Raw genomic sequence first — 21,974 nt, forward strand, 5'->3', positions numbered from 1 at the left:
CCCCTTAATCTAGAAAGATGTAACACTAATAATAATAGGGCTCTAATTGTCTTCTTTGCATATGAGTAGAGGTAAAACCAATTCCAGGAAATTGCCTGAGTAATTTCCAGCTATCAGCATTAGCTATTATGTGCTAACAGAGAGGGATTTTCTTTAATGGACTTGCCATTGTTACACATGAACAGTAGATGCTGACGGAGTTCTGTGTACACTTTACTGAGTGTTTCCCTGCACAGATTCTCATTTACTACCATCTTCAAACCATACACTCCCTTGTGCCTGTACAAGTGCCAAATGTTTCTGTAAATGGTTAATAATTACCCCTCTGATTTCAGTAAACATAATGAGTTAGCCGGCGGCCCGAAGCCGCATCGCACCTGCACGAACATACACGTTGTGGGCGCATTCCGGAAGGATGCGGCCGCAGTGTGATTAACAGCGGACGGGCACTCGCAGGGTAACAACGTGGTGTTAGGAAGGCGTGGTGGGCCGAGTGGGGGAGTTCCAAGAGCATTTTCTGGGCGGCCACTCCGATCAAAAAAATGGCGGCAGCACGGCTGACAGTAAAGATAGGCTGCGCTGCACGGGGTCAACCTTAATTTGATGCGTCCGCAATTACATTATGAGGTGGTGCTACACATGCTGGGCAGCCTTGCACTGTGCTGGGCGTCCCCCAGCATGTGAGGAGATGGACGCAGATCTGGCAGTGTATGCAGCGATCTGCGTCCATCTCTGATTGAGGCTCAGTATGCAGTATAGTGCAGTTTTAGTTGAGTAAAACATTAAATGTGGAAGTTTATTCTGCATTTTGGAACTGCTTGAAATTTGCCCCTCCCCCATCAAGTTAGTAAGTGTGGCAAGGGCTCCGGAGTCAGTTTTCAGGAACTGAATTAGATCAGGCACAAGAGCGGAGCTGGAGTTGGCTTATTGAAGTGGAGGTAAAATTAGAATACGCAGATCAGGTTCTGGAGCTTGGAGCTCAGCTTTTGTGTATGCTCTTTTTTCTTTATGTAATATATACTGACAATTAAGTCCAGTTAATTGGACATTAAATCCAAAGAATTGCAGCAGGGTTCCTGGAACCAAGAGCTTGTCTTGTTTCTGGAGCTAACGTGGAGCAGAAGCTAAACTAACGGAGGCCGTCCATGGCCAAAGTTGGCAAATATGGCCCTTTGCCGATATCCCAGTAGGGCTCTATAAAGACGCACCCCTGGCACTGATCACATTTGGTGATTAATGCTGTGTCATATCATTTCCGCGTCTATGTACCTCTATATAGTCTGCAATTCGGTGCACGCCTCACTGAAAATTACCTACCTTGGTTCTCGAGCACTCAATGAGTGAAAACAGTCATGATACATTCCGCAAACGGACCTATGTTAAAATCTGCATCAGCCTCAAAGTCTAAATCTGAGTCGTTTTATAGATGCCACAGAACTTCACTGTGATTTCAAAGATCCATAATAATGTACAGTAGCGGAATATTATTATAATACAGTTCTACCTCTTTAATTAGAATAGTAGAATTATGGAAAACTTGAATAATAGCAAAGGTGGCCTTATGAAGAGGGTTAGGATTCATGTTTCCAAGTGCATAAAACAAAAGAGATGGATCTGCACTATTGATCCAGTGGTTCTCAGCAATTTTTAGCAAGGACAAATCAATGCATTTTGGCTCTCTAAGAAGACATTTTTAAAGAGAAAAACTACATGCCCTGATCTCAACAACAAATAAAGGTGTACTGAATATCCAGAGCACTGTCACAAAGCAGATAATTAAACGGATTCACATGCTTGCATATGTCATGTCAGGATTAACCTGTAGCTGCAGTCTGGCGCAGCAAGGGTGCTGCCATATTGCCTAAGGTCAGCTGAGCCATTCCAGCTATACACAGCGGCCTTACGCTCACACATCCAATCCACAGCTAGAGCTTTGTTTTTAAACTTTTGACAGATGCCCACAAGTTGGTAGGTGCGTAACAGATGTGAGCAAGAAAGTTAATCCACATGTTGACTCCAAATCAAAGTAGGTTTTATTGAAGATAAGTTATCAATATTATAAGATATCAATCTTTCCTGGTCTAGGGACTGTACTGCACTGTGACGTTCCAATAACAAAGTCGCAAGCTTGGGCACATGGAGACCTTTTTATAGAGCCAAGTAAACAACAAGCACCTACAGTCTAATCAGCCTGACCTTTAAGTCAGTACAGTAAGTCTCCTAGGACTCCTGGTCCTCTGTGGCAGAAGAGACTCTTAGTTCCTGAGGTCCAGCCTCAGAAACATTTTCCAGCATTTGTTACATGAGTGCTTTCTTCCTATGGTTCAATCTGCATCAGCGCTCTCCATCCTCGGCTGCATTTCACCATCTGCTACTTCTGTAATCAGCGCTTCTTCTTAACACCACTGTGCTGCCTGCATCCTGCAGCTTACCAGTCTGCTCTTAAGTCTCATGCATACAGATTCCTCACTCTCACCACCAGTGTCCAGAGTCAGCTATAAACTGTAAAAGTTATTCAGCTACTACTGCAGATACACATCCAATAGTTTGTTCACAGACTGATCCATCCAGTATTTACTAAAGTGCTCATTTGTACTAGGTTCAGGTCCGGGGCTAACCACTCAGCAGAGTCTGCAAAGCAGGGAGGCGCCGTGCTGGAGAGGCGCAATCCCTGCTCTGCTGCTGTTGCTGAAAGTGTCGGCTGCCATTGCGCCTGTCACATTAAAGGCAGCTGTGCTGGCAGCACAGGGAAGGAGAGGGAGCGGGGTGCTTACATGACTATGTGAGAGTGCAGCGGCGGGGTAAGTCCCTGGAACTCACTGCGGTGCCGAGCCCGAACCTCTCCTCCCAGATCTCAGCAGTAGGATCAAAAGAGCATGTGCCGAGCTGTGATTGGAAGAGCTGGGCACATGCTGATTAGAAGATCCCCTCATTGGAGGAGACTGTCACATGATGCTCCTCTGACCCCTGGAACACTTAGGGTCTCACAGCATGTCCCTGTCTGTGAGTATTCAGCCTGCCTCCTCTGTCTCCACAGTAACTGCTCCTGTCTCTGTAGCTCCTATCTCTCTGCTACATATTTCAGGCTGTCTCTGTATAGTCTGTGCCCAGTATCTGCACCCCCACTCTCTCCCCAGAATCTAGCTCCCCCCTCTCTCCCCAGCATCTGCCTCCACTCTCTCTCTGCCCAGCATCTGCCTCACATCCTCTCTCTGCCCAGCATCTGCCTCACATCCTCTCTCTGCCCAGCATCTGCCTCACATCCTCTCTCTGACCAGCATCTGCCTCCCCCTCTCCCCAGCATTCCCCCTCTCTCCAGCATCTGTCGTCCCCCCTCTGCCCAGCATCTGCCTCCTCCTCTCACCAACATCTGTCTCCCCTCTTTCTGCCCAGCATCTGCCTCCCCTCCTCTCTCTGTCCAGCATCTGCTTCCCCTCCTCTCTCTGAGCAGCATCTGCCTCCCCTCCTCTCTCTGACCAGCATCTGCCTCCCCTCCTCTCTCTGACCAGCATCTGCCTCCCCTCCTCTCTCTGACCAGCATCTGCCTCCCCTCCTCTCTCTGACCAGCATCTGCCTCCCCTCTTCTCTCTGACCAGCATCTGCCTCCCCTCCTCTCTCTGACCATCATCTGCCTTCCCTCCTCTCTCTGACCAGCATCTGCCTCCCCTCTTCTCTCTGACCAGCATCTCCCTCCCCTCCTCTCTCTGACCATCATCTGCCTCCCCTCCTCTCTCTGACCAGCATCTGCCTCCCCTCCTCTCTCTGACCAGCATCTGCCTCCCCTCCTCTCTCTGACCAGCATCTGCCTCCCCTCCTCTCTCTGTCCAGCATCTGCCTCCCCTCTTCTCTCTGACCAGCATCTGCCTCCCCTCCTCTCTCTGACCAGCATCTGCCTCCCCTCTTCTCTATGACCAGCATCTGCCTCCCCTCCTCTCTCTGACCATCATCTGCCTCCCCTCCTCTCTCTGACCATCATCTACCTCCCCTACTCTCTCTGACCAGCATCTGCCTCCCCTCCTCTCTCTGTCCAGCATCTGCCTCCCCTCCTCTCTCTGACCATCATCTGCTTCCCCTCCTCTCTCTGACCAACATCTCCCTCCCCTCCTCTCTCTGACCAGCATCTGCCTCCCCTCCTCTCTCTGACCATCATCTGCTTCCCCTCCTCTCTCTGACCATCATCTGCCTCCCCTCCTCTCTCTGACCATCATTTGCCTTCCCTCCTCTCTCTGACCAGCATCTGCCTCCCCTCCTCTCTCTGACCACCATCTGCCTCCCCTCTTCTCTCTGACCAGCATCTCCCTCCCCTCCTCTCTCTGACCATCATCTGCCTCCCCTCCTCTCTCTGACCAGCATCTGCCTCACCTCCTCTCTCTGTCCAGCATCTGCCTCCCCTCCTCTCTCTGACCAGCATCTGCCTCCCCTCTTCTCTCTGACCAGCATCTGCCTCCCCTCCTCTCTCTGTCCATCATCTGCCTTCCCTCCTCTCTCTGACCATCATCTGCCTCCCCTACTCTCTATGACCATCATCTGCCTCCCCTCCTCTCTCTGTCCAGCATCTGCCTCCCCTCCTCTCTCTGACCATCATCTGCTTCCCCTCCTCTCTCTGACCAACATCTCCCTTCCCTCCTCTCTCTGACCAGCATCTGCCTCCCCTCCTCTCTGACCATCATCTGCTTCCCCTCCTCTCTCTGACCATCATCTGCCTCCCCTCCTCTCTCTGTCCAGCATCTGCCTCCCCTCCTCTCTCTGACCATCATCTGCTTCCCCTCCTCTCTCTGACCAGCATCTCCCTCCCCTCCTCTCTCTGACCATCATCTGCCTCCCCTCCTCTCTCTGTCAGCATCTGCCTCCCCTCCTCTCTCTGACCATCATCTGCTTCCCCTCCTCTCTCTGACCAGCATCTGCCTCCCCTCTTCTCTCTGACCAGCATCTGCCTCCCCTCTTCTCTCTGACCAGCATCTGCCTCCCCTCCTCTCTCTGACCAGCATCTGCCTCCCCTACTCTCTCTGACCAGCATCTGCCTCCCGTCCTCTCTCTGCCCAGCATCTGCCTCCCCTCCTCTCTCTGACCAGCATCTGCCTCCCCTCCTCTCTCTGACCAGCATCTGCCTCCCCTCTTCTCTCTGACCAGCATCTGCCTCCCCCTCTCTCTGAGCAGCATCTGTCTCCCGTCCTGTCTCTGCCCAACATCTGCCTCCCGTCCTCTCTCTGACCAGCATCTGCCTCCCCTCCTCTCTCTGAGCACCATCTGCCTCCCCTCCTCTCTCTGACCAGCATCTGCCTCCTCTCCTCTCTCTGACCATCATCTGCCTCCCCTCCTCTCTCTGACCAGCATCTGCCTCCCCTCCTCTCTCTGACCAGCATCTGCCTCCCCTCTTCTCTCTGACCAGCATCTGCCTCCCCTCCTCTCTCTGACCATCATCTGCCTCCCCTCCTCTCTCTGACCAGCATCTGCCTCCCCTACTCTCTCTGACCAGCATCTGCCTCCCCTCTTCTCTCTGACCAGCATCTGCCTCCCCTCCTCTCTCTGACCATCATCTGCCTCCCCTCCTCTCTCTGACCATCATCTGCCTCCCCTCCTCTCTCTGTCCAGCATCTGCCTCCCCTCCTCTCTCTGACCATCATCTGCTTCCCCTCCTCTCTCTGACCAGCATCTGCCTCCCCTCCTCTCTCTGACCAGCATCTGCCTCCCCTCTTCTCTCTGACCAGCATCTGCCTCCCCTCCTCTCTCTGACCAGCATCTGCCTCCCGTCCTCTCGCTGACCAGCATCTGCCTCCCCTCCTCTCTCTGACCAGCATCTGCCTCCCCTACTCTCTCTGACCAGCATCTGCCTCCCCTCTTCTCTCTGACCAGCATCTGCCTCCCCTCTTCTCTCTGACCAGCATCTGCCTCCCCTCCTCTCTCTGACCAGAATCTGCCTCCCCTCCTCTCTCTGACCAGCATCTGCCTCCCCTCCTCTCTCTGACCAGCATCTGCCTCCCCTCTTCTCTCTGACCAGCATCTGCCTCCCATACTCTCTCTGACCATCATCTGCCTCCCCTCCTCTCTCTGACCAGCATCTGCCTCCCCTCCTCTCTCTGACCATCATCTGCCTCCCCTCCTCTCTCTGACCAGCATCTGCCTCCCCTCCTCTCTCTGACCAGCATCTGCCTCCCCTCTTCTCTCTGACCAGCATCTGCCTCCCCTCTTCTCTCTGACCAGCATCTCCCTCCCCTCCTCTCTCTGACCATCATCTGCCTCCCCTCCTCTCTCTGATCAGCATATGCCTCCCATCCTCTTTCTGCCTAGCATCTGCCGCCCCCATCTCTCTTTCCAACATCTGCCTCCCCTTCTCTCTCTGCCTAGCATCTGCCTCCCCTTCTCTCTCTGCCTAGCATCTGCCTCCCCATCTCTCTTTCCAACATCTGCCTCCCCATCTCTCTTTCCAACATCTGCCTCCCCTTCTCTCTCTGCCTAGCATCTGCCTCCCCTCCTCTCTCTGACCAGCATCTGCCCCCCCCTTCTCTCTCTGACCAGCATCTGCCTCCCCTCCTCTCTCTGACCAGCATCTGCTTCCCCTCCTCTCTCTGTCCAGCATCTGCCTCCCCTCCTCTCTCTGACCATCATCTGCCTCCCCTCCTCTCTCTGTCCAGCATCTGCCTCCCCTCTTCTCTCTGACCAGCATCTGCCTCCCCTCCTCTCTCTGACCAGCATCTGCCTCCCCTCTTCTCTCTGATCAGCATCTGCCTCCCCTCCTCTCTCTGACCATCATCTGCCTCCCCTCCTCTCTCTGACCATCATCTGCCTCCCCTCCTCTCTCTGTCCAGCATCTGCCTCCCCTCCTCTCTCTGACCAGCATCTGCCTCCCCTCTTCTCTCTGACCAGCATCTGCCTCCCCTCCTCTCTCTGACCATCATCTGCCTCCCCTCCTCTCTCTGACCATCATCTGCCTCCACTCCTCTCTCTGTCCAGCATCTGCCTCCCCTCCTCTCTCTGACCAGCATCTGCCTCCCCTACTCTCTCTGACCAGCATCTGCCTCCCGTCCTCTTTCTGCCCAGCATCTGCCTCCCCTCCTCTCTCTGACCAGCATCTGCCTCCCCTACTCTCTCTGACCAGCATCTGCTTCCCCCTCTCCCCAGCATCCCCCCTCTCTCCAGCATCTGTCGTCCCCCCTCTGCCCAGCATCTACCTCCTCCTCTCAACATCTGTCTCCCCTCTTTCTACCCAGCATCTGCCTCCCCTCCTCTCTCTGACCAGCATCTGCCTCCCCTCCTCTCTCTGACCATATCTGCCTCCCCTCTTCTCTCTGACCAGCATCTGCCTCCCCTCCTCTCTCTGACCAGCATCTGCCTCCACTCCTCTCTCTGACCAGCATCTGCCTCCCCTCCTGTCTCTGACCAGCATCTGCCTCCCCTCCTCTCTCTGACCAGCATCTGTCCCCCCCCTCCTCTCTCTGACCATCATCTGCCTCCCCTCTTCTCTCTGACCAGCATCTGCCTCCCCTCCTCTCTCTGACCAGCATCTGCCTCCCCTCTTCTCTCTGACCAGCATCTGCCTCCCCTCCTCTCTCTGACCATCATCTGCCTCCCCTACTCTCTCTGCCCAGCATCTGCCTCCCCTCCTCTCTCTGACCAGCATCTGCCTCCCCTACTCTCTCTGACCAGCATCTGCCTCCCCATCTCCCCAGCATCCCCCCTCTCTCCAGCATCTGTCGTCCCCACTCTGCTCAGCATCTGCCTCCTCTCACCAACATCTGTCTCCCCTCTTTCTGCCCAGCATCTGCCTCCCCTCCTCTCTCTGACCAGCATCTGCCTCCCCTCCTCTCTCTGACCATCATCTGCTTCCCCTCCTCTCTCTGACCAGCATCTCCCTCCCCTCCTCTCTCTGACCAGCATCTCCCTCCCCTCCTCTCTCTGACCATCATCTCCCTCCCCTCCTCTCTCTGACCATCATCTGCCTCCCCTCCTCTCTCTGTCCAGCATCTGCCTCCCCTCCTCTCTCTGACCATCATCTGCTTCCCCTCCTCTCTCTGACCATCATCTGCCTCCCCTCCTCTCTCTGTCCAGCATCTGCCTCCCCTCCTCTCTCTGACCATCATCTGCTTCCCCTCCTCTCTCTGACCATCATCTGCCTCCCCTCCTCTCTCTGACCAGCATCTGCCTCCCCTCCTCTCTCTGACCAGCATCTGCCTCCCCTCCTCTCTCTGACCAGCATCTGCCTCCCTTCCTCTCTCTGACCAGCATCTGCTTCCCCTCCTCTCTCTGGCCATCATCTGCCTCCCCTCCTCTCTCTGTCCAGCATCTGCAACCCCTCCTCTCTCTGACCATCATCTACTTCCCCTCCTCTCTCTGACCAGCATCTCCCTCCCCTCCTCTCTCTGACCATCATCTGCCTCCCCTCCTCTCTCTGTCCAGCATCTGCCTCCCCTCCTCTCTCTGACCATCATCTGCTTCCCCTCCTCTCTCTGACCATCATCTGCTTCCCCTCCTCTCTCTGTCCAGCATCTGCCTCCCCTCCTCTCTCTGACCATCATCTGCCTCCCCTCCTCTCTCTGCCCAGCATCTGCCTCCCCTCCTCTCTCTGACCAGCATCTGCCTCCCCTCTTCTCTCTGACCAGCATCTCCCTCCCCTCCTCTCTCTGACCAGCATCTGCCTCCCCTCCTCTCTCTGACCAGCATCTGCCTCCCCTCCTCTCTCTGTCCAGCATCTGCCTCCCCTCCTCTCTCTGTCCAGCATCTGCCTCCCCTCCTCTCTCTGACCATCATCTGCCTCCCCTCCTCTCTCTGTCCAGCATCTGCCTCCCCTCTTCTCTCTGACCAGCATCTGCCTCCCCTCCTCTCTCTGACCAGCATCTGCCTCCCCTCTTCTCTCTGACCAGCATCTGCCTCCCCTCCTCTCTCTGACCAGCATCTGCCTCCCCTCCTCTCTCTGACCAGCATCTGCCTCCCCTCCTCTCTCTGACCATCTGCCTCCCCTCCTCTCTCTGACCAGCATCTGCCTCCCCTCCTCTCTCTGACCAGCATCTGCCTCCCATACTCTCTCTGACCAGCATCTGCCTCTCCTCCTCTCTCTGACCAGCATCTGCCTCCCCTCCTCTCTCTGACCAGCATCTGCCTCTCCTCTTCTCTCTGACCAGCATCTGTCTCCCGTCCTCTCTCTGACCAGCATCTGCCTCCCCTCCACTCTCTGACCAGCATCTGCTGCATCCCCTCCTCTCTCTGATCATCATCTGCTTCCCCTCCTCTCTCTGACCAGCATCTCCCTCCCCTCCTCTCTCTGACCATCATCTGCCTCCCCTCCTCTCTCTGTCCAGCATCTGCCTCCCCTCCTCTCTCTGACCATCATCTGCTTCCCCTCCTCTCTCTGACCAGCATCTGCTGCATCCCCTCCTCTCTCTGATCATCATCTGCCTCCCCTCCTCTCTCTGTCCAGCATCTGCCTCCCCTCCTCTCTCTGCCCAGCATCTGCCTCCCCTCCTCTCTCTGACCAGCATCTGCCTCCCCTCTTCTCTCTGACCAGCATCTCCCTCCCCTCCTCTCTCTGACCAGCATCTCCCTCCCCTCCTCTCTCTGACCATCATCTGCCTCCCCTCCTCTCTCTGTCCAGCATCTGCCTCCCCTCCTCTCTCTGACCAGCATCTGCCTCACCTCCTCTCTCTGTCCAGCATCTGCTTCCCCTCCTCTCTCTGACCATCATCTGCTTCCCCTCCTCTCTCTGACCAGCATCTCCCTCCCCTCCTCTCTCTGACCATCATCTGCCTCCCCTCCTCTCTCTGTCCAGCATCTGCCTCCCCTCCTCTCTCTGACCAGCATCTGCCTCCCCTCCTCTCTCTGTCCAGCATCTGCCTACCCTCTTCTCTCTGACCAGCATCTGCCTCCCCTCCTCTCTCTGACCAGCAACTGCCTCCCCTCTTCTCTCTGACCAGCATCTGCCTCCCCTCCTCTCTCTGACCAGCATCTGCCTCCCCTCCTCTCTCTGACCAGCATCTGCCTCCCCTCCTCTCTCTGACCATCATCTGCCTCCCCTCCTCTCTCTGACCAGCATCTGCCTCCCCTCCTCTCTCTGACCAGCATCTGCCTCCCATACTCTCTCTGACCAGCATCTGCCTCTCCTCCTCTCTCTGACCAGCATCTGCCTCCCATACTCTCTCTGACCAGCATCTGCCTCCCCTCCTCTCTCTGACCAGCATCTGCCTCCCCTCCTCTCTCTGAGCACCATCTGCCTTCCTACCTCTCTCTGCCCAACATCTGCCTCCCGTCCTCTCTCTGACCAGCATCTGCCTCCCCTCCTCTCTCTGAGCACCATCTGCCTTCCTACCTCTCTCTGCCCAACATCTGCCTCCCCTCCTCTCTCTGACCAGCATCTGCCTCCCCTCCTCTCTCTGAGCACCATCTGCCTTCCTACCTCTCTCTGCCCAACATCTGCCTCCCGTCCTCTCTCTGACCAGCATCTGCCTTCCCTCCTCTCTCTGAGCACCATCTGCCTTCCTACCTCTCTCTGCCCAACATATGCCTCCCGTCCTCTCTCTGACCAGCATCTGCCCCCCCCCAGCATATGTTCCCCCCTCTCCTCAGCATCTTTCTCTCCCCTCTCTCTCTGTCCAGCATCTATCTCCCTTCTCTCTGATCAGCATATGCCTCCCATCCTCTCTCTGACCAGCATCTGCCTCCCCTCCTCTCTCTGACCATCATCTGCCTCCCGTCCTCTCTCTGACCAGCATCTGCCTCCCCTACTCTCTCTGACCATCATCTGCTTCCCCTCCTCTCTCTGACCATCATCTGCCTCCCCTCCTCTCTCTGTCCAGCATCTGCCTGCCCTCCTCTCTCTGACCATCATCTGACTCCCCTCCTCTCTCTGTCCAGCATCTCCCTCCCCTCCTCTCTCTGACCATCATCTGCCTCCCCTCCTCTCTCTGTCCAGCATCTGCCTCCCCTTCTCTCTCTGACCAGCATCTGCCTCCCCTCCTCTCTCTGTCCAGCATCTGCATCCCCTCCTCTCTCTGACCATCATCTGCCTCCCCTCCTCTCTCTGACCAGCATCTGCCTCCCCTCCTCTCTCTGTCCAGCATCTGCATCCCCTCCTCTCTCTGACCATCATCTGCTTCCCCTCCTCTCTCTGACTAGCATCTGCCTCCCCTCCTCTCTGTCCAGCATCTGCATCCCCTCCTCTCTCTGACCATCATCTGCCTCCCCTCCTCTCTCTGACCAGCATCTGCCTCCCCTCCTCTCTCTGTCCAGCATCTGCATCCCCTCCTCTCTCTGACCATCATCTGCTTCCCCTCCTCTCTCTGACCATCATCTGCCTCCCCTCCTCTCTCTGTCCAGCATCTGCCTCCCCTCCTCTCTCTGACCAGCATCTGCCTCCCCTCCTCTCTCTGTCCAGCATCTGCATCCCCTCCTCTCTCTGACCATCATCTGCCTCCCCTCCTCTCTCTGACCAGCATCTGCCTCCCCTCCTCTCTCTGTCCAGCATCTGCATCCCCTCCTCTCTCTGACCATCATCTGCTTACCCTCCTCTCTCTGACTAGCATCTGCCTCCCCTCCTCTCACTGTCCAGCATCTGCCTCCCCTCCTCTCTCTGACCAGCATCTGCCTCCCCTCCTCTCTCTGACCATCATCTGCCTCCCCTCCTCTCTCTGACCAGCATCTGCCTCCCCTCCTCTCTCTGTCCAGCATCTGCCTCCCCTCTTCTCTCTGACCAGGATCTGCCTCCCCTCCTCTCTCTGACCAGCATCTGCATCCCCTCCTCTCTCTGACCATCATCTGCCTCCCCTCCTCTCTCTGTCCAGCATCTGCCTCCCCTCCTCTCTCTGACCAGCATCTGCCTCCCCTCCTCTCTCTGTCCAGCATCTGCATCCCCTCCTCTCTCTGACCATCATCTGCCTCCCCTCCTCTCTCTGACCAGCATCTGCCTCCCCTCCTCTCTCTGTCCAGCATCTGCATCCCCTCCTCTCTCTGACCATCATCTGCTTCCCCTCCTCTCTCTGACTAGCATCTGCCTCCCCTCCTCTCTCTGTCCAGCATCTGCCTCCCCTCCTCTCTCTGACCAGCATCTGCCTCCCCTCCTCTCTCTGACCATCATCTGCCTCCCCTCCTCTCTCTGACCAGCATCTGCCTCCCCTCCTCTCTCTGTCCAGCATCTGCCTCCCCTCTTCTCTCTGACCAGGATCTGCCTCCCCTCCTCTCTCTGACCAGCATCTGCATCCCCTCCTCTCTCTGACCATCATCTGCCTCCCCTCCTCTCTCTGACCAGCATCTGCCTCCCCTCCTCTCTCTGTCCAGCATCTGCATCCCCTCCTCTCTCTGACCATCATCTGCTTCCCCTCCTCTCTCTGACTAGCATCTGCCTCCCCTCCTCTCTCTGTCCAGCATCTGCCTCCCCTCCTCTCTCTGTCCAGCATCTGCCTCCCCTCCTCTCTCTGACCAGCATCTGCCTCCCCTCCTCTCTCTGTCCAGCATCTGCCTCCCCTCCTCTCTCTGACCAGCATCTGCCTCCCCTCCTCTCTCTGTCCAGCATCTGCATCCCCTCCTCTCTCTGACCATCATCTGCCTCCCCTCCTCTCTCTGACCAGCATCTGCCTCCCCTCATCTCTCTGTCCAGCATCTGCATCCCCTCCTCTCTCTGACCATCATCTGCTTCCCCTCCTCTCACTGACCAGCATCTGCCTCCCCTCCTCTCTCTGTCCAGCATCTGCCTCCCCTCCTCTCTCTGTCCAGCATCTGCCTCCCCTCCTCTCTCTGACCAGCATCTGCCTCCCCTCCTCTCTCTGACCATCATCTGCCTCCCCTCCTCTCTCTGACCAGCATCTGCCTCCCCTCCTCTCTCTGTCCAGCATCTGCCTCCCCTCTTCTCTCTGACCAGGATCTGCCTCCCCTCCTCTCTCTGACCAGCATCTGCCTCCCCTCCTCTCTCTGACCAGCATCTGCCTCTCCTCCTCTCTCTGACCAGCATCTGCCTCCCCTCCTCTCTCTGAGCACCATCTGCCTTCCTACCTCTCTCTGCCCAACATCTGCCTCCCGTCCTCTCTCTGACCAGCATCTGCCCCCCCCCCAGCATATGTTCCCCCCTCTCCTCAGCATCTTTCTCTCCCCTCTCTCTCTGTCCAGCATCTATCTCCCTTCTCTCTGATCAGCATATGCCTCCCATCCTCTCTCTGACCAGCATCTGCCTCCCCTCCTCTCTCTGACCATCATCTGCCTCCCGTCCTCTCTCTGACCAGCATCTGCCTCCCCTACTCTCTCTGACCATCATCTGCTTCCCCTCCTCTCTCTGACCATCATCTGCCTCCCCTCGTCTCTCTGCCCAGCATCTGCCTCCCCTCCTCTCTCTGACCATCATCTGACTCCCCTCCTCTCTCTGTCCAGCATCTCCCTCCCCTCCTCTCTCTGACCATCATCTGCCTCCCCTCCTCTCTCTGTCCAGCATCTGCCTCCCCTCCTCTCTCTGACCAGCATCTGCCTCCCCTCCTCTCTCTGTCCAGCATCTGCATCCCCTCCTCTCTCTGACCATCATCTGCCTCCCCTCCTCTCTCTGACCAGCATCTGCCTCCCCTCCTCTCTCTGTCCAGCATCTGCATCCCCTCCTCTCTCTGACCATCATCTGCTTCCCCTCCTCTCTCTGACTAGCATCTGCCTCCCCTCCTCTCTCTGTCCAGCATCTGCATCCCCTCCTCTCTCTGACCATCATCTGCCTCCCCTCCTCTCTCTGACCAGCATCTGCCTCCCGTCCTCTCTCTGTCCAGCATCTGCATCCCCTCCTCTCTCTGACCATCATCTGCTTCCCCTCCTCTCTCTGACCATCATCTGCCTCCCCTCCTCTCTCTGTCCAGCATCTGCCTCCCCTCCTCTCTCTGACCAGCATCTGCCTCCCCTCCTCTCTCTGTCCAGCATCTGCATCCCCTTCTCTCTCTGACCATCATCTGCCTCCCCTCCTCTCTCTGACCAGCATCTGCCTCCCCTCCTCTCTCTGTCCAGCATCTGCATCCCCTCCTCTCTCTGACCATCATCTGCTTCCCCTCCTCTCTCTGACTAGCATCTGCCTCCCCTCCTCTCTCTGTCCAGCATCTGCCTCCCCTCCTCTCTCTGTCCAGCATTTGCCTCCCCTCCTCTCTCTGACCAGCATCTGCCTCCCCTCCTCTCTCTGACCATCATCTGCCTCCCCTCCTCTCTCTGACCAGCATCTGCCTCCCCTCCTCTCTCTGTCCAGCATCTGCCTCCCCTCTTCTCTCTGACCAGGATCTGCCTCCCCTCCTCTCTCTGACCAGCATCTGCCTCCCCTCCTCTCTCTGACCAGCATCTGCCTCTCCTCCTCTCTCTGACCAGCATCTGCCTCCCCTCCTCTCTCTGAGCACCATCTGCCTTCCTACCTCTCTCTGCCCAACATCTGCCTCCCGTCCTCTCTCTGACCAGCATCTGCCTTCCCTCCTCTCTCTGAGCACCATCTGCCTTCCTACCTCTCTCTGCCCAACATATGCCTCCCGTCCTCTCTCTGACCAGCATCTGCCCCCCCCAGCATATGTTCCCCCCTCTCCTCAGCATCTTTCTCTCCCCTCTCTCTCTGTCCAGCATCTATCTCCCTTCTCTCTGATCAGCATATGCCTCCCATCCTCTCTCTGACCAGCATCTGCCTCCCCTCCTCTCTCTGACCATCATCTGCCTCCCCTCCTCTCTCTGTCCAGCATCTGCCTCCCCTCCTCTCTCTGACCATCATCTGACTCCCCTCCTCTCTCTGTCCAGCATCTCCCTCCCCTCCTCTCTCTGACCATCATCTGCCTCCCCTCCTCTCTCTGTCCAGCAACTGCCTCCCCTCCGCTCTCTGACCAGCATCTGCCTCCCCTCCTCTCTCTGTCCAGCATCTGCATCCCCTCCTCTCTCTGACCATCATCTGCCTCCCCTCCTCTCTCTGACCAGCATCTGCCTCCCCTCCTCTCTCTGACCATCATCTGCTTCCCCTCCTCTCTCTGACTAGCATCTGCCTCCCCTCCTCTCTCTGTCCAGCATCTGCCTCCCCTCCTCTCTCTGACCAGCATCTGCCAACCCTCTTCTCTCTGACCAGGATCTGCCTCCCCTCCTCTCTCTGACCAGCATCTGCCTCCCCTCCTCTCTCTGACCAGCATCTGCCTCTCCTCCTCTCTCTGACCATCATCTGCCTCCCCTCTTCTCTCTGAGCAGCATCTGTCTCCTGTCCTGTCTCTGCCCAACATCTGCCTCCCGTCCTCTCTCTGACCAGAATCTGCCTCCCCTCCTCTCTCTGACCAGCATCTGCCTCCCCTCCTCTCTCTGACCAGCATCTGCCCCCCCCCCCCAGCATATGTTCCCCCCTCTCCTCAGCATCTTTCTCTACCCTCTCTCTCTGTCCAGCATCTATCTCCCTTCTCTCTGATCAGCATATGCCTCCCATCCTCTTTCTGCACACCATCTGCCTCCCATCCTCTCTCTGCCTAGCATCTGCCTCCCATCCTCTCTCTGCCTAGCATCTGCCGCCCCCATCTTCTCTTTCCAACATCTGCCTCCCCTTCTCTCTCTGCCTAGCATCTTTCTCCCCTCTCTCCAGCATCTGTATCCCCCCTCTCTTTCTGTTCAGCATCTGTCCCCCCTCTTCTGTACCCTTGCATCTGTCCCCCTTCTCTCTGCCCAGCATCTGTCTCCCCATCTCTCTCTGCCCAGCATCTGTCTCCCCTCTCTCTCTGCACCACATCTGTCTCCCCCACCTCTCTGCCTTTCATCTACCTCCCTTCCTCTCTCTGACCAGCATCTGGCTGGCTGCCTCCATCCTCTCATGGTCTCTTTGCACCTCAGCTATCATATCTGTACTCCATCTTTCTTCCACAATTTTCCAACAACAACCACTTTCCCCTTGTTCCCCTCACAACACACTGTTCCTCTCACCTTTCACTGTCTCCTGCCTCCCCTTTCATATTCCTTTCTGCTGTTTTCACACCTTACACACACCTTACGTTACTACTACTGTGGGCATGATGTGTATATGGGACACTACTTTGGGATTTGTGTTTAAGGAACACAACTGTGTAGCGTAACATGAATAAGGGGCACTACTGTGTGTTGTAACATGAATAAGGGGCACTACTAGGTGGTGTAATGTGAATTAGGGGCACTATGTGTGGTGTCATGTGAATAAGACAGTGCTACTATGTGGTGTAATTGAATTGGGGTACTATTCTGTGGCCATGCCCCTTCCTTGTGAGACCACACCCCTTATTTGCGGTGCACGCCTTTAGCGTGCACTATCCCTTTAGGGGTGCAAATTAATATTTTGCAGGAGAGTGCTGAACACCCTAGCACCGGCCCTAACTAGGGGCCTAATTCAGACCTGACCGCAGCAACAGGGATCGCCGGGCAGCGACGGGATGGTGCGAAAAAAGCAATCGCACGGGCGATCGCAAGGAGACTGACAGGAAGAGAGCGTTTGTGGGTGGCAACTGACCGTTTTCTGGGAGTGTTTGAAAAAACGCAGATGGGTTCAAGTGTTTGCAGGGAGGGTTCCTGACGTCAATTTCCGGTCCCGGACAGGCTGATGTGATCGCAGTGGCTGAGTAAGTCCTGGGCTGTGCAAAGACTCATAACATCTGTTTGTGCAGGTCTGCTACACATGCGATCGCACACATGCACAGCTAAAATACCCCCCCCCCCCCCCGTAGGCGGCGACTATCCGATCGCAGGGCTGCAAAAATCGCTGCCCAGCATTCAGGTCTGAATTACCCCCTAGGTTGTTAGGTATTGCAATTACTGTCATAATGCATACTGTTTATACCAAGATTTGCTCTTATCTATTACTAATCCACAGTAGTAAGTGTAAGAGGAAAAGTATCATTCAGCCACCTTGCTTAATTCATCCTAGCCCTAGCCAGCAGAGCCGGCCCTAACCGATATGATGCCCTAGGCAAGTTTTTGGCTGGCGCCCCTAGCATCGCCGCTAGTTCCGCCTCTGACCCTGCGCCCCTTTCCTAGCACTATTACCCCTCAGTCATAGCAGTACTCATTTTGGTGCTCCTACCCTCTGCATTTATACACAATACCAAACAGTAATGCCCCTTACACATATGACACACATTAATAATGTCCTTATAAACATAATGCGCCTTATACATTATGTCAACCTTTATTAATGCCCTTATACACATAATGTCCCTTACACATATGCCACACATTATTAATGCATTTCTACACATGACACACATAATGCCCCTTACACATATGCCAAACACTATTGCACAACCAACCCACCTGCATACAGCACTCACACGGCAGCTTATACTGTGATCTCTGCCTCTGCTTGGATACAGATGTGTCCTCATACATCTTGCCTCAATAAGCCATGCAGCAGGAGATGCCTTTTTTGCTGAAAAGTCGGGTGGCTTTTTTTAATCTTATTTGCATTGCTATATGGCTGGGATACACAAGCAGCATCTGCTGATTAAACTGATATGCGGCATGCCCATATTCTGTGTGCGACTGTGGCTGTATCTGCATACAAAATGCTACGTTACAGTGATTTCCAGGAATACACTGTAACATAGCATTTCGTATCCAGATACAGTCACACACAGAATATAGGCATGCCGCATATCATTTTAATCAGCAGAAGCTGCTTATGCCCCTAGGTTTTCCAAATGCCCTACGCATTTGCCTAGTTTGCCTATGCCTAGGGCCGACTCTGCTAGCCAGTCCTGCTCTGTGGACCCATCTCCAAGTATCATACAAACTCAGAACCTGACAAGCACACTATTATTCACCTAATGAAAATAAAGCACAATATAAAGTTCTACTTTGTTTCTTTTCTGTCCTCTTTCTTTTTCCTTACAGGAAAACTCAGGAATATATAAAGAAATAGATATCATAGGATAATACTGTAATTTTATATAAAAAAAAATACCCTTCTTCTGTTTCACTCCAAAGGACACTAAAAAAAAGTGTAATAAAGTGTCATGTTTTCCAAGGGATAGTGGGAGAAATCCAAAAAATCCAGAATACCCACTTTATAAAAGGACAGCAAGAAACACAGAGGGGATATGTATGCCTCTTAGGTATTGCTCTTAAGGTCCCCATACACTACTGCAACTTCTCCGAGGGGAGAAGTCGCATACGATCTCCACTGAACTGCCCGGTAGCTTCCCGGGCAGCAGGATCGCATACGATACATCATACGCAGTCCTTTTGCATACGATGTATCATATGCGATCCCAGCCAAGGCTGCCGGATCCGATAAATCTATAGTGCAGCCCTTGTGATCTCTGGCTCCGATCCGATGCGCGGTGCCGTGCGCATCGGGAGTAAAACACATGCTATTTGAGACTTTTCATCCGATTTCTCGGCCCGATTCGTCAGAATCAGATGAAAAGGATAAGTGAACATCAAAAGGGTACTCATTCCTGGAGCTAAACAACACTGCAATCAATCAATTCAATTCCCCCCAATCTCACAACTACTGCTTCTCCGGAAATGAGGTCCACTCAGGGCCATCTTAACAGTAGTGTAGGCCCCTGGGCACAGCAATGCACTGGGCCCCCTACCCATCCTTAAGAGGTAGGCGTGTGGATGCTATCAGCGGCAGCTTTGATGTCCCGCGGGAGTTAGGGGGTGTTCTATCTTCTGCTCAGCATGTAGGACCTGGAGCAATAATTTCTGCTAATTTCGCCTTTACTGCACAGATGGGGCTAAACTATAGAAGGGGGCATTGGGCTGAATGAAGGGGCCCTGGTGCATGACTTCCAGTGTGGTATGGGGTGTTTAACACGTAGGGAAGGGGTGGATAGTGGAGTGGGCTTAATATTTATAATTTTTTGGTGGGAGGGAAGCTTGCTTGACTGCAGATATCTCAAGTTCCTGAAAATATATTTCTTAGCTTTAAATGGGATACAAAACTAGAGAGTCTCACCTTTCAGATAGTTCTGGGGAATTGGGGTTCAGAGTTCAGGAGCCAGAGCAATTCACCAATGAAATTCTAAAACTGCATACTAGCCGTGTGGAGCTGGAGCAGGGACCATCTGCTTGAAGGTTGATATCTCTGGTTTTGGGCATAGTAGAGAAAAGCTGCCAGTGTATACTGAAAGGGGAGAGTCACAGCTTTTGGATTATACCTTCAGACAAACTCTAAGTTAGACAAAACCGGAGATATCCGGCTGGGAAGAGCAATTAACAGGCTTGGATGGGGAACACTGCTTTCAAGTCGGATATCTCCGGTTCCCCAGGGCCGATTTTCAAAAATCTGGTACCCCTGGAAAGAGGGGACCCTCAGCTATCAGCCTAGAGCCCATTGAGCCCATACGAAAAGACGGCCCTGGGTCCACTGGAACGTATTTCAGATTATCACTAAAGCTGATAACTTCATTTTAACTTGTGCACCTCACCAAATTAACAAATTTAGTCTATTATCAGATTACTCGATTTACTGTATAATGACCTTGATTGAGAAAAGATTTATACACAAAGAGCAGCAGGCGACTGAGGATTTATTGATGGAAGCAATCTCAGAAGAGGCTAAAAGCACATAGAACATTTTGCTAATTAAAATTGGAGGCTTTTGTTGATTTCCTAATTGATCCAAGACCTTGGGAGCCATAAAGACAGGAAAGCTACCTATTGTTAAAATACAATACAATACTCCAGAAAGCACCGAACACAAAAAAATTACTAGTGAGGCAAAAATTCCACCTTATGGCCTGCTGTACAATACTATCTATCTATCTATCTATCTATCTATCTATCTATCTATCTATCTATCTATCTATCTATCTATCTCCTGAACATTGTGGAATCTATCTATTATACAGTTTCTTCTGCTCCTGAACATTGTGGATTCTCGGAGCAGAGTACTATCCATAATACAACACAGATCACAGAAGAAAAATATTCCTTGCAGAATAAATTTCAGTTCTGTTGCTGGAGGCAGCAAAACATATTTAAGCAGTGAATGGATATTGTAAGTTGACCTGGATTTGTGTCAAATATATTGTTGTTGTTTTTTTTTTTTTTTAAACCATCAGAATTAATTAAGAATAATGAAAATTACCAAATCCTTTCATTGAAAAAAAACCCTCGAAATATGTCTTTGATGGTTATACATAACACCTTCTTATTATTCTGTACCCCTCCCCGTCTTTCTTGTATACTTACTATTACCATCAAAAAATATTTAAAAAAAACCCTAAAATAATACATAGTGAAATGCCAATAACAGGCGTTGAAAGCTGCCATGTAACTAGGGCTTATTACAAAAATGTTTTTAGTTTTTTTTTAAATAATAACTCCACCAAAAATCTAATTTGGAAGAAAACCCCATTTTACCAACTAGTGGGAGTTCCATGCCAAGGGCTGTTGTAATTCAGGGGAACCTACCCCCAAAAGTACTGTAAAGGCTTGTTCCCCAGGATTACACAATGTAGGCAGCTTTGACTCCAATCAGCGCTGTGTCAGTTAAGAAGGGGAGGAATGAGAAGTTTAATAGTGAGCATTTAGTTGTGTGTTGGTTTTACTGATTTTCATTTGTATTCAACCATTGAACACCTTGAAAACAAGTGATGCAATGCAAGCGGTTGTGACATTATTTAAGTATACTGTATGTAAGCCGACAGTCAGCTGGTAAAACAAACTGAGCACTTGTTTCATTTATCTTTGTCCCGGTCAACATTTTCCATCTTCAATTCCTAACTCACTGTTCTCTTGACCTGTTCATCATAATATCATTATATGTACTCATCTCTCTAACCTTCTTCCAGTGGCACTCTACCATCTTTCTTTAAACATTCTATCCCCAAACCCAACATTCGAAAACTTTCTTAAGACACTTAGGGGTCTAGTCATGAAGCAGTGAAAAGTGTGGAGAAGTGAGCCAGTGGTGAAATTGCCCACAGCAACCAATCAGCATTGATGTAACATTTAAAATTTGCATACTATAAAATTATACAGAGCTGCTGATTACTTGCCATGGGCAACTTTTCCACTGGATCACTTCTCCACTCTTTTCACTGCTTCATGAATAGACCCCTTAGGCCAAGATTTATCAAGTCTTGGAGAGTGATAAATAGCACGGTGATAACGTACCAACCAACCAGCTCCTACCTGCTATGTCACAGGCTGCTTTCGAAAAATGACAGGAGCTGATTGGTTGGTCCCACCGTGCAATGTATCACTCTCCTGGCTTGATAAACCTTAATCACTATGCAGCAATTGCCCAGTCTCATGTATAATTTTCTTGACTAAACTACTTGAACAACATGTCTATTTGGAGTTGTCCATGAATCTTTCCACTAATTCACTACTACATTTTGTTTACTGGTGTCATTAACCCACAGACACATGAATCATTAAAGTGCCCAATTTAATTCCAAAGGTCGTGCAGTGTCACCTGAGCTGGCTGCTGCCTATAATGCAACTGGTCATTATCTGAAATTCAAAAATCTCCCCTGTTTAGGAATCCAAGGTCTCGCAATGTCATGGTTCTCCTCCTAGCTGTCCAATCCCGGCTCTACCTTCTCTCTGTCCGATTATCAAAACTCACTCTCTGTAACTTGGACTCATCCTTTCTCCATTTATAAATATGCTCATGGTCAGCATATTAGGTCCTCTGACTTTCACTATCATCTATATGCTTGTGATGTGCAAATTTATCAGCTTCTCATCTCTCATGATTCATGTTCCTGCATCCCTTGAAGCCGTCTCGTCTTTCATGACCTCCTGCTGCTTAAAATTCAACAAGTATAAAACGGAGCTTGTTATCGTCCCTCCTTTTAAATCTGTTTGACAAAGCAAACATTATAGAGAAGATTCCAAACTCTGCTCAACAAGACCACTGCTTTGGGGTAAGTTTCGCCTCATGGGCTCCTCATATACAGATGTGTCCTCTAACATCTTCGCTCTGTGCGCTACAAGTCGCATTACGCTTAACACGTGAATGCTATGTGACTCGCACACTAATGCAATATGACGCACGAGCAGCTTTTGCTGATTAAAATGATAAGCAGCATGCCTACAGTATA

At 52.7% G+C, this 21,974-nt stretch overlaps 1 protein-coding gene across 4 annotated transcripts in view; it reads right to left on the reverse strand.

The window, feature by feature from the left end:
* Window positions 1–21,974, reverse strand: part of PPP2R2C (protein phosphatase 2 regulatory subunit Bgamma) — a 319,744-nt gene that overhangs the window by 54,291 nt on the left and 243,479 nt on the right. The window lies entirely within an intron of this gene.

The sequence above is a fragment of the Pseudophryne corroboree genome, chromosome 1 (assembly GCF_028390025.1).
Source record: "Pseudophryne corroboree isolate aPseCor3 chromosome 1, aPseCor3.hap2, whole genome shotgun sequence".
Taxonomy (NCBI): domain Eukaryota; kingdom Metazoa; phylum Chordata; class Amphibia; order Anura; family Myobatrachidae; genus Pseudophryne; species Pseudophryne corroboree.